Source organism: Gossypium hirsutum, chromosome A09 (assembly GCF_007990345.1).
Source record: "Gossypium hirsutum isolate 1008001.06 chromosome A09, Gossypium_hirsutum_v2.1, whole genome shotgun sequence".
Lineage (NCBI taxonomy): Eukaryota > Viridiplantae > Streptophyta > Magnoliopsida > Malvales > Malvaceae > Gossypium > Gossypium hirsutum.
The window spans coordinates 43556932-43575021 of NC_053432.1; positions in this window are offsets into that span (position 1 = coordinate 43556932).

The following is an 18090-nucleotide window of genomic DNA, read 5'->3' on the forward strand; positions in this document are numbered from 1 at the left end:
CAAAAGAGCCTTTGATAGTGTGGGCGACTTCGACTTCAAGATCCCGAGTCTGATAGCTGGAGAACCAAAAATCTATAAAACAGAGGAGCAATGTAACGAGTAAGCAATTTATGCTTAGTAAGTTTGAGCAAGGAATTCCAGCATAAACAAAGAATATCACACATTTAGCTAAACGGAATATTTCATAATACGCAATTTATTGATATTAAACTTGCCTCACAACATTAACAACCCTTATGCACATACACAATAGACTAACTTAGCCGAAGGCCGATAGCTCGTTTATCAACTGAGCGAACATTTATTTGTAAGGGCTCGATTTAATTCAACACATACGTAACATATCCCCATATTGGGATGTTTTTCGAGTATTCGCTGGAATTTTACAGCAAGCTCATTCATTACCAAATCACGTACCTTCGGGATTTAACCGGATATAGCTCCTCGTTCAAATGCCTTCGGGACATAGCCCGGTTTTAGTAACTCACACCATGCCTTCGGGACGTAACCCGGATTTAACAACTTGCACGAATGCCTTCGGGACTTAACCCGGCTTTAATAACTCGCACGAATGCCCTCGGGACTTAACCCGGATTTAGTATCTCGCACAAAGGCCTTCGGATCTTAGTCCGGATATATTCGCTTAGCACAAAGCCTTCGGGACTTAGCCCGGACAGCATTCAATTAATCATGCACATCTAACAATAATTCATGGTACATTCATATTTCATTTTCGTTTACGAAACTCAAACACAAGGCACATATTGTCCTTGCACATTCGGCTTAATAGCCACACATAGAGCATGATTTAATCACATCGAAATTTAAGCTCTCTTACTCAAGAACTTACCTCGGGTGTTGTCGAACGATTCCGTTAGCTATTCAACCACTTTTTCCTTCCCTTTATCGGTTTTATTTCCCCTTTGCTCTTGAGCTTAATCAAACAAATAAATTGATTTCATCATTTAGGCATCAAAAGATGAACACAAGGCACTTAGCCCATATTTATACATTAGACATTAAAGTCTCATACATGCAAAAATCATGCATCAACACAACATATTAGCTAATTTCTTTGCCCTTGGCCGAATATGCATGTCCATTTTTGGGGTCGATTTCAACACTTAATACACACATATACACACTAGTAAAGCATCCTCCCCCTTTTCATCAATTTAACACATGCATTGCTCATTAACATGCAAAGTTACATTCGGCCTTAGCACACATCTTGCTAGCCGATTCTTCTCCATTTAGCAACCAATGCACATATGTGCTCACACAAAAAAAATGCTAAAAAGGAGGTTCAAGAATCATCAAGCCATCATCACATGCATCATTAACAAGCTTCATATTTTGCATGCAATGGCATTAACACAATCTCCACCTAGGCCGAATCTTAACTCATCCTCATGCCTCATCACCACAACATCAAACATCAACCAAGAATGATTCATCCATGGTCAAGTGCCATTTCCATCACATAGCAAGATTTAGACCATGGGTTAGGTAGAACTCAAGCTAACAACTAAAACATGCATGCCTCTCATGGAACATCATCAAACATACCTTAGCCTAGCTACATGCATGGCCGAATCTCTTCACCTTTCTTCTTCTTTCCTCCTTAAAATTTTTGGCCAAGGATGAACCAAAGGATGAGAAAATTTTTCTTTGTTTTTCTTTCTAGTTTTTGGCAAGCATGAAGATGAGAAAAGGATGAACAAAATTCCCCCCCTTTCTCTTCTTTAGCTCACGGCAATGGGGGGACAAACACTACACACACATTTTTTTTCTTTTGTTTTCCATTTCTTTATTACCCATACTCCTTATTTTATTCTTCCACTAACAAAACATGTTTCATGACATGTTTTGCCCATCCTTCCTTGTCATGGCCGGCCTCTACTCATTAAGGGGGGGAAATTTGACATGCAAGTCCCCCTTTGTCCACATGCACTAATAGGTCCTCACACATTGACCTATCACATTTTTGAATTTTCTCACATAAGTCCTATTGACTAAATTCACATGCAATCAACCAAATCGAAGCTTGAAATTTTCACACATTCATAATTACATATTCTACACAATAAGTATCACATTCAAATATTTCGGTGACTCGGTTTAGCGGTCCCGAAACCACTTCCCGACTAGGGTCAACTTTGGGCTGTCACAGGAAGGCAAAGTTATAGCTTTTTCCTCAAGACAGTTAAAGCCACATGAAAAGAAATATCCGACTCATGATCTTGAGTTAGCAGCCATTGGTGCCATTATCTGTTCGTTGAGAAATGCCATGTTTATTCAGATCACAAGAGTTTAAAATATTTGATGACTCAGAAAGATTTGAATTTACGACAGCGGCGATGGCTAGAATTGCTAAAAGATTATGAGCTAGTGATTGACTACCATCCAGGAAAAGCAAATGTTGTTGCCAATACATTAAGCCCAAAATATTTGTATGCTCTACGTGTAATGAATACTCAGTTGACTCTATCTAACGATGGCTCGATTTTAGCTGAGTTGAAAGCGACATCATTGTTTTTACAGTAGATTTGTAAAGCTCAGAAAGTTGATAATGAAATGTTAGCACGATGAGCTCAATGTGATTCAAACCCTAATTCAGAATTTAAAGTTGATATAGATGATTGTTTAAGATTCAAAGGCCGATTATGTGTTCTAAGAAATTCAGAGTTGATTTAGATGATTTTGACTGAAGCACATAATAGTCTTTATCTGTTCATCTAGGAAGTACGAAAATGTATAACGATTTGAAACAACTCTATTGGTGGCATGGCATGAAACGAGATATCTCAAAGTTTGTTTCTAAATGTTTGATCTGTCAGCAAGTTAAAGCTAAGCATCAGGTACCGTCTAGTTTGTTGTAGCCGATTATGATTCCAGAGTGGAAATGGGATAGAATGACTATGGATTTTGTTTCGGGTTTGCCCCTATATCCGAGTAAGAAAGATGTGATTTAGGTTGTTGTTGTCAGGTTGAAAAAATTGACTCATTTCATTCATGTACGAACAGAATATTCGCTTAACAAGCTTGCTGAGTTGTACATTTCAGAGATTGTTCGATTACATGGGGTACCTATTTCTATTGGTTCAGATAGAGATTCGAGGTTTACTTCACAAATTTGGAAGAAACTGCAAGATACACTAGGTACAAAGTTACATTTTAGCACCGCGTTTCACCCGCAAAAGGATGGTCAATCCCAACGAGTTATTTAGATACTCGAGGATATGTTGAGATGTTGTGTTCTTGAGTTCGAAGGTATGTAGGAAAAATATTTTTTGTTGATTGAATTTGTGTATAATAATAGTTTCCAATCGAGCATTAAAATGGAACCATATGAAGCTCTATACGATTGTAAATGTTGAACACCGTTGTATTGGACTGAGCTAAGCGAGAATAAGATTCACGGGGGTTGATATAATTAGTGAAACAGAAGAGAAAGTGAAAATGATCTGCGATAGTTTCAAAGCAGCGTCAGATCGTCAGAAATCATACGTAGACTTGAAACGGAAAGATATTGAGTTTTAGATCAGAGATAGAGTGTTCTTGAAAGTATCTCCGTGGAAGAAAATACTTCTATTTGGTAATAAAGGCAAATTGAGTCCGCAATTCATCGGACCGTGCGAGATTATCGAGGGAATTGGGCCAGTGGCTTATCGGCTATAATTGTCAGCTAGATTAGAAAAGATTCATAATGTATTACATGTATCAATGCTTCGACGATACCGATCTGACCCTTCACATGTCATTTCCCTGACTGAAGTTGAGATTCAGTCAGATTTATCATACAGTGAAGAACCGATCCGAATTCTGACTCGTGAGATCAAAGAGCTGAGAAATAAAAGAATAGCGTTAGTAAAAGTCTTATGGCATCGACATTGGGTAGAAGAAGCTACATGGGAACCCGAGGATGCTATGAGAAAGCAATATCCAAACCTATTTGCTGGTAAGATTTTCGGGGACGAAAATCCCTAAGGGGGGAGAGTTGTAACAGCCCGGTTTTAGCTAAATTAGAATAGTGGCTTCAAAATCACAAATCTAAGGTCATAAAATTATTTTAATATTATTTTTGGTGCTTACAGTATGTGATTATATATGTATGAAAATTTTGTGAAATAATTTTATCATTTAAGTGGTTAATTTTAAAAAAAGGACTTAATCGCGAAAAATGTAAAAGTTGTATGTTATTAGTTAAAGGTGTCAAATTGCCTTGGCTTTTAAATATGATGGCCTTAAATGGTAATTAAACCATTTTCAATGATAGTGGGCAATTATGGACAACTATTACATGTTTTTAATGTTTATTCATTAAGGTTAAATTAGTAATTTTGTAATTATGTTAATTAAAATACAACAAAACATGAATTTTGTCCATCTTTCTTATTGTTGGCCGAATATTGAAGTAGAAAAGAAGCCATTTTTTGTGTTTTAGGGTTCAGCTAGGAGATAGCTTGATTAAGGGATGTTTTGAGCTCGGTTTTTGATGATTTGTATGTTTTTGTGATTGTTGCATTGAGTACTAGCTAGCCCATGTCTCAATTTTTGAAAGTGTTGATGATTTTGGAAGTTTCCATTCATGAATCTATGAAATTTATGATGTTTGATGATCAATTATGCAAGCTTTTTGTTTGATATACATGTTTTGTAAAGTAATTTTTGATAAAAATGTCAATTAGGGATTAAATTGAGAAAAGTGTAAATTGAGGGGTTAAATTGTGAAATAAATGAAAAATATGGGCTGCTAGGGACCTATAGAGAATTTGGCTAAGCATGGATCACATTGAATTTGTGAATTTTGTGTATTTATGAAATTAAGACTAAATTGAATAAATGTGTAACTTTAGGGGCTAAAGTGTAAAAATGCCCAAATATGTGTTTATGGACTAAATTGAATGAATTGGTGATTAAATGGGTTAATTTTGAATACATATAGATCAAGAAAGAAATAATTCAAATTTAGATCGAGGAAAATCGAAGATTATCGAGTAATCGATTTGATTCGTCAATTCCGAGTACGAGGTAAGCTCATACGTGATAAATATTGTTACAATTATGTTTCAAATGATTTAATATCGCATAAATTATATACATGAGACTACAGTTGAGTATGACGACAAATTGACTATGTTTGGCACTTAGTATGAGTTTCGAGATAGCTTCGACTATATATATAGCACTTAGTGTGCGAATTGTAATAGCTTCAACTATATGTGGCACTAAGTGTGCGATACTGAGATAGCTTTGGTTTAATGTGATGGCTCTAAGTGTGATATCGTTATAGCTTCAGCTAATTATTTTTGCACTAAGTGTGCGGGTTTCTTGAGTATTGAAAGAATTCTGGAGGGAGTAACGTATATAACAAAGAGGTGAAAATGTAATAAATAAATATGAGAGAGTACAGGTATGCACGATACCTATGTGGTAGTTGATACTATCTGTATGAAACTTGGTGGATTTTGTATATATATGATAAATGGTTATGGGTTAGAATTGAGTAATGATATGAGATTTATTAAGTGTTTATTAATTGATGATTTGAATATTATGAACTGTTGATTTTATTTAGTACGAACTTACTAAGCTAAGAAGCTTACTGTGTGTTATTTGTCTATGTTTTATAGAGAATCAAAGATAGCTTGGATTCGGGGATCATCGGGAACATCATCCCACTATCAAACACCTAAGTTGGTACTTTTGAGATATGCATATATGGTATATGGCATGTATAGGCTAGTGTCAATTTGGTATGTTCTAAGTTGTGATTAGAGCCATGAGATTTGGCTTGTAAATTTTAGAATATGCCCATTCAAGTTGGCTTGGATTATATGTTTGATAAATGAGATATGTTATGTATATAATGCCTTATATGTTGGCTTATTTGGTATGGTTATGTGTTGGTTATTTTGGATAGTTGTAAATTAGTGTATTATAGCTTGCAAGATTGGCATATTGTGATTTGATTTTGAGATGATGATTTGGTGCAAATTGTGTCATGATATAGATGATAATTTAATGAGTAAATGCATTTGGTAGCTATGTAAATTGTGAATATTTTGGCTTAATAATTTGGTATGTTTTTGTTAAGGAATTGACTAGTTGAACTGTTTGTGAATAAATGACATGATATGCTTATGAATTAGCATGTTTTTGGTTGTTTAAAAATGTATAGAAATGGTGCTATTTTGGTTGCTATGTGTGCTTGTGAAAAGGGTGGCAAATTGGCTTTGCAAATGGCCTATTTTTATCCACAGAGGAAGATCCATAGGTGTGTGTCTCAGCAATGTGCGATACACGGTCATGTTATACGGCCATGTGTCCCCTGGTGAATAATTCAAAATTCAAGTCAGTCTTGAGCACGGCTTAGACACACGGTCGTGTCTAATGGCTGTATGAGTCACATAGCCTTGGCATATGGGCGTATGTGGCTATTTCTAAGAGCACACAGGTTTGACACATGGGTGTGTGGTCGATTGTGTGGTTAAGTCAGTAACCTGCCTAATTTTCCCATGGCCAGGGCACATGGGCGGGTCCTCGGCCGTGTGGTGTAAGTCAGTATGTATACCCTGTTTTCACAGTCTGTGACACGGACGTGTCTAGTCTCACACGGCTTATTCACACGGGTGTGTGACCCTTAAATGTTGGAAAATTTTCTAAGTTTCCCAAAGTTTTCATATGTTATCGGTTTAGTCTCGAACCACTTCTAAGTATGTTTTAAGGTCTTATAGGACCTTTGAAGGGACAATATGATTGAGATGAATGGTTTTGATATTGAATGCATGAATGTATGTGAATGATGTGTATTGGTTGGTAATACCTCGTAACCCTATTCCGATGACGGATACAGGTTAGGGGTGTTACACCCAGCCCGTGTCTAACCCCGTGTAACTCTCTGACTTGGGTCACATGGCTAACACACATGTCCGTGTGCCCTAAAAATGGGTACACACACCCGTCATCCAGGCCGTGTGCTAAGCTGTGCCAATCCTATAGGGTATACTGACTTATGCCACACGGACAAGTCACACGCCCGTGTGTGAGGCCGTGTGGAGCATACTGACTTGATTTCTAAAACCACACCAGGGGACACATGACCGTGTAACATGACCGTGTGTTACACACGGCTGAGACACGTGCCCGTGTGGACAAAAATAGGCTATCTACCAAGCCATTTTGCCACCTCATTTGGTACACACTTTCACCTATACATATGGCATAAAAACAAAGCAAAATAGGCAATCCAAAACATCTAAATCAAGCCTAAATATTTCCATTTCAATACTAACCAAATCAAGGCACAAAAGTACCACAATATATCATCTAAATTTGTAGAAATCCGTGTAATCTCTAATCCTCTAAATGATCACTACCAAAAATGCATTATTTGGCCTAACTTCACAAACATACCAATAACAGCAACTCATCAATCAAACACTTATAATAACCTATTATCATTAATCATCACACAACCATCTACCAACTCAATTCACAAAACTTATTCATACACATATATATATGGTTCAATTATACCATATAGACCAAAGTAAGCCATCACTCATGGCTATATATATACATACCAAAATATATACATTTACAAGCCAATTCAATTAACATGACTCAAAGTCCCTATACATGCCATATGACCCAAAACATAGTTTCAAAAGTACCAAAGTGTCAGTGGATAGTTTGATGTAGTCTCTGACGATCCCCGAGTCCGAGCTAGCTTTGAAATCACTATAAAACATAGAAAAGCAGCAAAGTAAGCTATAAAGCTTAGTAAGATCGTATGTTAACAATAAGCAATTATCACCATTCATTAATTATTCAAATAATAGAAAACAAAATACCACAATTCTATTAAATCTCAAAGATATGAAATGATCATTCACATAACTTACCAAAGACTTATCAATTCCATAGTTTCACAAACTCAACTCATTATCGCACGTACCTGTACCATCTTGTACCAACCTCATACTCAACCACATCTTTCATTTACTCGTTGAACCGTTCAGAATAGAAGTCGGATAATCAAGGTCTCATACGATAAGTACCTATACCATGTCCTGAAGCCAAATTAAGGTAACTTATCCAAAATTCTAATATCATGGCCCAAAGCCAAATCAGCCAATATGCATGGCCCGAAGCCAAATTGGTATATCTCGCACCCGAAGTGCTAATAACATGGCTTGAAGCCAACTCAAAGTATACCTAATGACATGTCACTAGCATCCTAAACTATTCTTAAGGTTCAACTGTGACTTCAATTGTCGAATCATCGACAAATCATTTCCAAACTCGTCATAGCCACATAATCAAAATTCATGCTATATCGAAGCATATAAAATACATTTGAAACAAAATTACAACATACGAACTTACCTTGGATGTTAAAGCGGCGAATCGAGTCGATTAGTCGATAACTTTATCCATTCCCCAATCAAAATCTATATTTCTCCTTTCTTGATCTAAATATATTTAGAACTAACTTATTTAATCATCTATTCATTCAATTTAATCCAAAACACACTTTAAAACATATTTACACTTTTGCCCCACATATTTCACATTTTTTACAATTTAGTCCTTATTTCATAAAATCACAAATTAATGAAATTCACAATAAACCCATGCTAGAAAAATTACCATAATGCCCCTAGCAGCCCATATTTTTCATTTATTTCACATTTTAACCACTAACTTAACACATTTATCAATTTAATCCCTATTTTGCATTTTCACTAAAAATCACTTAACAAAACTTATTTAACTATCAACAACTATTCAAAATATATCATCAAATGTAACAGCCTGATTTAGACACTAATCGGAATGGTGGTTTCGGGACAAAAAATTCGAGTCAGAAAAATATTTTAAAATTTATTTTGTGTTTATTATGTGTGAATTTATTTGTTTGAATTTTTTGTGCTTTAATTTTTTCATTTGAGTGTCCAATTAAATAAAAGGATTTAATCACGTAAAATGAAAATTTGGTGCTTATTTTTAGAAGGGCCGGATAGTGGTTGTTCTTTTAATATGGAGAATTTATGTTGCAATTAGCCCATTGTTTAAATGAATGGACGGCATTAGGCATATATTATATGGTTTTGTTATAAACTTATTAAGGTTAAACATGTAAATTTAACATTAAGTTAATATAAGTTATAATATATCATAAAACATAAAAAAAAATAAAGCCATTATATGTGTTCATATTTGTGTTATTGCCGAAACAAAAGAAAAGAGAAAGACAACCTAGGTTCAGTCGTTCTCAAGCTTGATTCAAGGTATGTTCTAGCTCAGTTTTTTATAATTTTTACGTTTCTGAGAGAGTTGCTAAGTTATCTACATAACCCATGCTTGAATTTTTGGTATTGATGAATTTTTACGTTTATACGTTGACATCGATATGTGAATCCGATATATGTGTGCAAGTAAGACCCTATCTGGGACACTGGCATCGATATGTGATTACATGTAAGACCACGCCTGGGACGTTGGCGTTGTACGATATGTGTGATTATCCGAGTGTCCATCGAATTCTAAATGGTTCATCGGGCAATGATAAGTTATGATCGAATGTGTAAAATGAGCTAAATGACCAGGTATGAGTTAGCTTAATGCCTACTTAAAATAAGGTAAGTAAGTACTTGATATTTGTTACAAATCACTTATGAGATAAATAAAGAATGTATGTGAATTTGAAAGTGTATTTGGCCTTTGAAATGTACATTGTAAATATCTTTGAGATAATGCTTGAATAAGTGTAAATGGGGTAATGTATATTTGGCCCATGTGAAATTGTAAATGGAAGTTATGTTTTATATGAAATTATGATCTTGTTAATAATTGTGAATATGATAGTATAAATTAGTTAGTTAAGTTCAGTTAATGTTAACATTGAATTATTTATATGTTTATAACTTACTAAGCTATGATAGCTTACTGTATGTGTTTATGTTTGCCTCTATTTTATAGATTTTGGAAGTTGGTTACGAGCTCGGGGATCTTCAGCAAAGTCTATCACACTATCGACTGTCTTTGGTATTTTATAAGCTGGATATTCGAACCTATGGCATTTCTAGGCTAGATTATAGTTGAAATGTTGAATTTTGGTTTTGTATAATTTAAGCCATGCGAAAATGGCTTAACTTCTATGCTTGAGTTTGGTTTTGGTTTAATTATGGTTTAAGTCCATTTTGGTTATTATGCTATGTGCCATGGATGATTAGAATTTGTGATATGTGTTTGTATATTGAGGTTGGGTGATGATTTCGGATGTGGTAAGAATGAATTAGTTATGATGTATATTTGGTCTTGGTTTGAGCTTATATTGAGAGTGTATCCAAGAAATATGATGTTTGTGAAGTTTGTTATGTGTTTCGATCATATAGTATATAATGGTTGTTAATCGAGCTAAGATATATCAAATATTAGCTAGATAAAAATCAAGATATATGCATGGGGTAAATTCGGTGTTCACTTATGGACTATATTAATGATATGTATAATACTTGATTTATTGTTATGGTAAGTTGGACATATTGGGACTTAATTTATATAAGGAGATTGGATTAATGACTAAAGGATATGTGTGCTTTGGTATTTTATTATGATATGTTAGTTGAGCTTTTTTATGTTTTTACATGTATATATATGCATTTATATTATGGTTGATATGAATATGTGTATGGCTATATAATTCGTTAGTTATTTGTAAGTTTACGAATATGTACAAATGAATTGTGTTAGTCGTATAGATAAGGAAATGAAATGGGTTTTCTATATAACCTTCGGTAATCTTGGTTTTGCTTATGAATTTGGATTATTAATTTGTACAGGTATGACATGAATTATTTGAGTGTAATAATACTGATTAATTAAATAATGTAACTTGTTAGATTCACAGTTATAATTTCGAATACCATAGTTATTAAATAACTATATGAATTGATTGTTGGTAATTATAGAATATGCACAATTTGTTGTTAAAGTGTACAAGAGCATTAGTTATAAAATTGTTTTGATACTCAGATAATAAGTGAGTTGGTTGATATATGCTCGATATATGATATGTATTTCAGATTAATAATTTGAAATTTTAAATAAGATGAGAGTATTCATGTGATTGATTTACGAAGTATAAATTGTTTAATTTTTTAATTTATGTTGCGTTTGATTAGTAATGCCTGGTAACCCTAATCTGGTGATGGATACGGGTTAGGGGTGTTACATTTGATTAGTATTAGAGCTATGGTTTAGTCGATTCTAGGACTAACGTAGCGCGTGTGAGTCTAGCTATACATGCCATATTATATACTGCGATAGTGTGATGACTTCTAACATTTGAAAATGTGTTTTCGTATAGTAAAGTATAGCGCTTGCTCCCGCGTAAGGGACAATGCCGGTTGATTCTCGACTGACTTCAAGTAATCAAGAAGGAGAGGCTAAACAAGCCTTTTATCAAATGATAAACGACTAGTTTACTCAATATATCCAGACTAATTCGGCTGCACAACAACCTCCACCCCCGATTAATCCATGTTCGATACCTGCTATACCTTAACTAAGTGATCCGTTAAGATTGCTTAAGCCTTTTGTTGATAAAATCAGAAAATGCGGGCCTAAAGAATTTAGAGCCACTGATGATGATGATGATGAGCAAGCTGAATTTTGGCTTGATAATACTATTCGTGTGTTTGGTGAACTATCTTGTACCCCGGATGAATGTTTGAAATGTGCCATATCTTTGCTTCGAGACACCACATATCACTGGTGGAATATCGGTGTTCTGAAAGAGCGGGTGACCTGGGAATTCTTTCAGACTGAGTTTCGTAAGAAATACATCAGCCAGAGATTTATCGACCAAAAACGCAAAGAATTTCTGGAGTTGAAACAGGGTCGGATGACCGTGATAGAGTATGAGCGAAAATTTGTGAGACTTAATCGGTATGCTCGAGAGTGTGTTTCAACTGAAGCCATAATGTGTAAAAGATTTGAAGATGGGTTTAATGAAGACATTAAACTAATTGTTGGCATACTTAAGATAAAAGAGTTCGTAGTACTGGTTGAGCGAGCATACAAAGCCGAAGAGCTTGGGAAAGAGAAAAGAAAAGTTGACTTTGAAGCTAGAGATTCACGTAAGAGATCGTTGAATAAATCATTTTAGTCAGCATCAAAGAAGTTTTGAGATGATTTTAGCTGTTCTAAGGCTACTTTAGGTTATTCACGATGGAATCGGGATAGACCCTTTGTAAGCTCGAGAGCTACCTCAGTAACTAGTGTGGGTAATGTCAGATCAGATCAACTCGAGTGTAAACATTGTGGTAAAGGACATCCTGGCAGTTGTAGATTGCATGATCGAGCTTGTTTTAAATGTGGATCGATGGATCATTGTATTTGTGAATGCCCAAAGTTAGCTGAAGAAAATCCAGTACAGAATACGAGATTGGGTAACACTGCAGCTTGAGGTAGACCACCCAGAAATACGGGTAATGTGAGTAGTAGTCAGAGAGGGACTAAAGATACAATAGTTAGATCTGAGGCTCGAGCATCCGCCAGAGCTTATGCTATCCACGCACGCGAGGAGGCCCCATCCCCAGATGTTATTACTGGTACATTCACTCTTTATGATACTAGAGTAATTGCGTTATTGATCCTGGTTCGACTCATTCTAATGTGTGTGAGACTTTAGTATTCGGTAAGACTTTGCCTGTTGAGTCTACTGAGTTTGTGATTATAGTATCGAACCCCGTGGGCCGATGTGTTCTGGTTGATAAAGTGTGTAAGAATTGTCCATTGATGATTTGAGATTCATGTTTTTCGACTGATTTGATGTTATTGCCATTCAACGAGTTCAACATAATTCTGGGTATGGATTGGTTGTCTTTGCATAATGTTGTTGTAAATTTCAAAAGAAAGTCTGTTGATTTATGGTGTCAGAATGATGAGATTATTCGGATCGAATCTAATGATCTGAATGGTTTACCAACAGTGATTTCTTCAATGTTAGCTCAGAAATATGTGAGAAAAGGTTGTGAAGCTTATTTTGCCTATGTGCTTGATAGTAAAGTGGCTGAAAGAAATATTGAATTGGTACCTATTGTGTGCGAGCATCCGGATGTGTTTCTTGAAGAATTATCGAGTTTGCCACCTATACAGGAGGTAGAGTTTGGTATTGAGTTAGTGTCGGGGACGACTCCGATATCGATAGCTCCGTACAGAATGGCACCTACTGAATTAAAAGAATTGAAAGCTCAGTTGTAAGAGTTGATAGATAGAGGTTTCGCACGACCGAGTTTCTTTCCCTGGGGTGCACCAGTTTTATTTATGAAAAAGAAAGATAAAACTATAAGAATGTGCATCGATTATAGACAGCTCAATTGAAAGGGGCTATAGTGTTTTCGAAGATAGATTTGAGGTTAGGCTACTATCAGTTGTGAGTTAAAGACTCCAATGTGCCAAAGACTCCTTTTTGAGGGAGCTACGGACACTATGAATTTTTGGTTATGCCTTTTGGACTTACTAATGTACCTATTGTTTTCATGGATTTGATGAATCGGATCTTTAGACAGTATCTAGATCAGTTTGTGGTTGTTTTCATAGATGACATTTTTATCTACTTCCGTGATGAAATTGAGCATGCCGAACATCTGAGACTTGTGTTACAGACTTTGCAAGATAAATAGTTGTATGCAAAGATCAGCAAATGTGAGTCCTGGTTACGTGAAGTCAGTTTTCTGGGTCATGTTGTATCAGTTTTCTGGGCCATGTTGTATCAGCATCGGGTTTATTCGAGTAAAACTTTGGCTATACTTGATTAGAAACCTCCTAGAAATGTTTCTAAAGTCCGAAGTTTTCTAAGATTTATTGGTTACTATAGGCGGTTTGTGAAAGGTTTCTCTATGATTGCAACTCTGATGAAAAAGCTATTACAGAAAGAAGTTAAGTTCGAATGGTCAGAAAAGTGCCAGAAAAGTTTTGATCAGTTGAAAGCTCTTCTGACCGAAGCTCTAGTGCTAGTTCAGCTAGAATTGGGTAAAGAATTTGTTATTTATAGTGATGTATCTTTAAATGGTTTAGACTGTGTTTTGATGCAGGAAGGCAAAGTTATAGCTTATGCCTCGAGATAGTTAAGCATGAAAAGAACTATCCGACACACGACCTAGAATTGGCTGCTATTGTGTTTACATTGAAGATATGGCATCACTATCTAGTTGGTGAAAAATGTCATGTTTATTCTGGTCACAAAAGGTTGAAATACTTAATGACTCAGAATGATCTGAATTTGAGACAGCGACGATGGTTAGTGTTGTTAAAAGACTACGAGCTTGTGATTGATTACCATCTGGGAATCCCTAATGTTGTTGCTGATGCTCTAAGTAAAAAATTACTATTTGCTTTGCATGAAATGAATGCGTGTATGGCTATGTTTGATGATTGTTTGATAATAGCTGAATTAAAAGTAAGACCGTTATTTGTTCAACAAATTTGTGATGCTTAGAAAGCTGATAACGATTTGTTAGCAAAGTGAGCTTAATGTGAGTCAAATGTTGAATCCGAGTTTTGATTTGATACTGATGGTTGTTTGAGGTTCAGAAACTAAATATATGTTCCGAGAAATTCAAAGTTGATTCAGATGATTTTGAACGAAGCTCATAACAGTTGGTTATCTATTCACCCGGGTAGTACAGAAGTGTATAATGATCTGAAACAACTTTACTGGTGGCATGGTATGAAACGAGACATTTCTGACTTTGTTTCGAAATGTTTAGTCTGTCAGCAAGTAAAAGCCGAACATTAGGTACCTTCTGGATTGCTTCAACCGATCATGATACCTAAGTGGAAATAAGACAGAGTCACGATGTATTTTGTATCTGGTTTACCGTCGACACTGAGCAAGAAAGATGCAATCTGGGTTATTGCGGATAGATTGAGAAAATCGGCTCACTTAACTCCAATTTGTACAGATTATTCGCTTAAAAAGCTTGCTGAGTTACATGTTTCTCAGATTATGAGATTACATGGTGTGCCTATTTCTATTGTTTCGGATAAAGATCCAAGGTTTGCATCGCGGTTTTGGAAGAACTGCAAGATGCATTTGGTATGAAATTACATTTCAGCACAGCTTTCCATCCGCAAACAGATGGTCAGTCCGAACGAGTCATTCAGATACTTGAAGATATGTTGAGATGTTGCATTCCTGAGTTTGAAGGTACGTGGGAAAGATACTTACCTCTAATTGAGTTTGCATACAATAATAGCTTTCAATCGAGTATCAAAATGGCACCTTACGAGGCTTTGTATGGTCGTAAATGGCGTACACCATTGTATTGGACTAAGCTAAGTGAAAACAAGATATACGGGGTCGATTTGATTAGAGAGACTAAAAAGAAAGTGAAAATAATTCGTGAAAGTTTGAAAACAGCATCAAATCATCAGAAATCGCATGCGGACGTGAAATGAAAAGATATAGAGTTTCAAATCGGAGATAAAGTCTTTTTGAAAGTTTCACCGTGGAAGAAAATACTCAGATTCGGTCGTAAAGGAAAATTGAGTCTGAGATGCATTGGACCTTATGAGATTATAGAGCGTATCAGACCAGTTCCTTATAGACTACTCTTGCCATCTGAGCTAGAAAGATCCATAATGTATTCCATGTTTTGATGCGTCACAGATATCGATCTGATCCATCACATGTGAATAGTCCATCAGAGATTGAGATTAAGCCTGATATGACATATAAGGAAGAACTGATTTGCATTCTAGCTCGCGAGGTTAAAGACTTACGAAATAAGAAAATTTCTTTAGTTAAAGTACTGTGGCATAAACACGAAGTTGAGGAAGCAACGTGGGAGCCAAATTGCATTTTTTGGTATCAAAGCCAAGTTGCAACAACTCGGCTGTGGAATGGGTTTACAAAAACGAAGATTTCAAAAAAAAATTCTGTTTTTAAAATCTGGACTTCTGAAGGTGGCATTCCGAATCTCCGGCCCAAGCCTGTAAGTATTCTGAATTTTTCTAAATATATTCTGAATTATCTGTCTGTACTGAAACTTTACTAGGATACTCTAGATAGGATGCTACTGAAATCCTAGAAAAGCTTGTTAAAAGACTGAAACTGTAGCTAGACATCGATTCTGCGAAAACCAACTCTGAATTACTGTCTGAATCATAAAACATCTGTAATAAACATTGGAATGTTATTAATGCATAAAATTCATAATCAGATAATATGAGGAAGGGATCGAGCGGTATATTCATCTTCGGGACATATGCCGGCTGCAGATGCACCGATACCATCGGCAACAGAAGTGGAGTCTCATGATCGTGGTGCCGGGGATGACGCCCTGTCGTAGGCTATGCTTTGAGTTATGGAAAGGGTTACCGGGGCAAGTTCGGGCAACGGAATTTGAGGATCGATTTCTGAACGGCTCCGAGCTAACGGAGCGGAGATCTTTAGGGGCGTATCTGGTGTAGCCCCGAATATGGCGGAATATTGGTTGGAGGCCACAAAACGAGTTATGGATGACTTGGACTGCTCGGTGGAGCAGAAGCTGAAGGGGGCCGTGTCGCTGCTGCGAGATGAGGCTTATCAGTGGTGGCTCACCGTGAGGGATGGAACCCCAGCTGATAGGGTTACTTGGTAGCTATTTAAGACAGCCTTTAAAGGAAAGTACGTCGGGGCAAGTTATGTGGATGCCCGCAGGAAGGAATTCTTGAATCTGGTCCAAGGATGTAAAATTGTTGCTGAGTATGAGGCTGAGTTTCTGAGGTAGAGCCGGTATGCTGTGGGGATAGTCGCTACGGAGTATGAGCGTAGCGTTCGCTTTGAGGATGGACTCAGAGATGACCTTAAGGTGATGATTGCTCCGCAGAGGGAGCAGGATTTTGCAGTTCTGGTGGAAAAAGCTAAGATAGCTGAGGAGGTAAAGCGTACTGAGAGGGAGAACCGTGAGAAAGATCGGAACCATTTTCGGAGGGATTCTAGACCTTCGGGTGTAGCAAATAAGAATGTCAAAAGGGCGTGAGTGGAGGAGCCAGTTCGAGCAGCTCCGGTGAATGTGGTTAAACCGCCAATTTGTGGAGGCTGTGGAAAGGTACATTTTGGTGAGTGTAGGAAACATTCCGGTGCTTGTTTCCAATGTGGATCTATGGAGCATAGATTTAAGGACTGCCCACAGAGAGTTGATCAGGCTCAGGTTGCTGTACAGAGGGTTGTTCAACCCGCGAGAGGTGGACCACAACCACCGAGAGGACGTGGACAAGGTAGGGGCGGAAATGGAAATGGAAATGGTCGAGGTCGAGGGGCGCCTGGCAGGGGTGCCGGAAATGCTGAGGCTCGACAACCAGCATTCGTGTATGCGGCTCGTCGTCGAGAGGAGGACGATGCACCTGACTTCATAACTGGTACATTTTTGGTTTCTAGCATGCCGTATACTGCATTGGTGGATATTGGATCTACTCATTCCTATGTTGCATGTGCCATATCTGGGTCATTGGGAGTGCATTCTGAAAAAATAGTGAGTGGGGTCTCTGTGTTAAGTCCTTTTGGCCACTCGGTTAGGGTAGACAAATTTTATAGGGATGTACCCCTAGAAACTCAAGGTAGAATCTTTCCTGGAGATCTAATGGAGTTGCCGTTTGGAGAGTTTGACCTCATTCTGGGAATGGACTGGCTTGTTAAGCATAGGGCAACTTTGGATTGTGCTGTAAAACGAATGGTGTTCAGGACCACGGAGGGTGAGGAGGTTATGATGATAGGTGAGCGAAGGGATTATTTGTCTAATGTGGTGTCAGCATTGAGGGTCGAAAAGTGGATTCGAAAAGGTTGTAAGGCCTATTTGGCATTCGTAAGCCTGTTAGAAGAGAAGGGATTGACAGTGGATAAGGTCAGGACCGTAAAGGAGTTTCAAGATGTTTTTCCGGAGGAGCTTCCGGGATTACCTCCAAACTGAGAAGTGGAGTTTGGAATTAACTTGTTTCCTGGAACGGCGCCAGTGTCTATCGCACCGTATAGGATGGCACCGAAGGAGTTGGTGGAGCTAAAGGCACAAATTCAAGAGTTATTGGATAGGG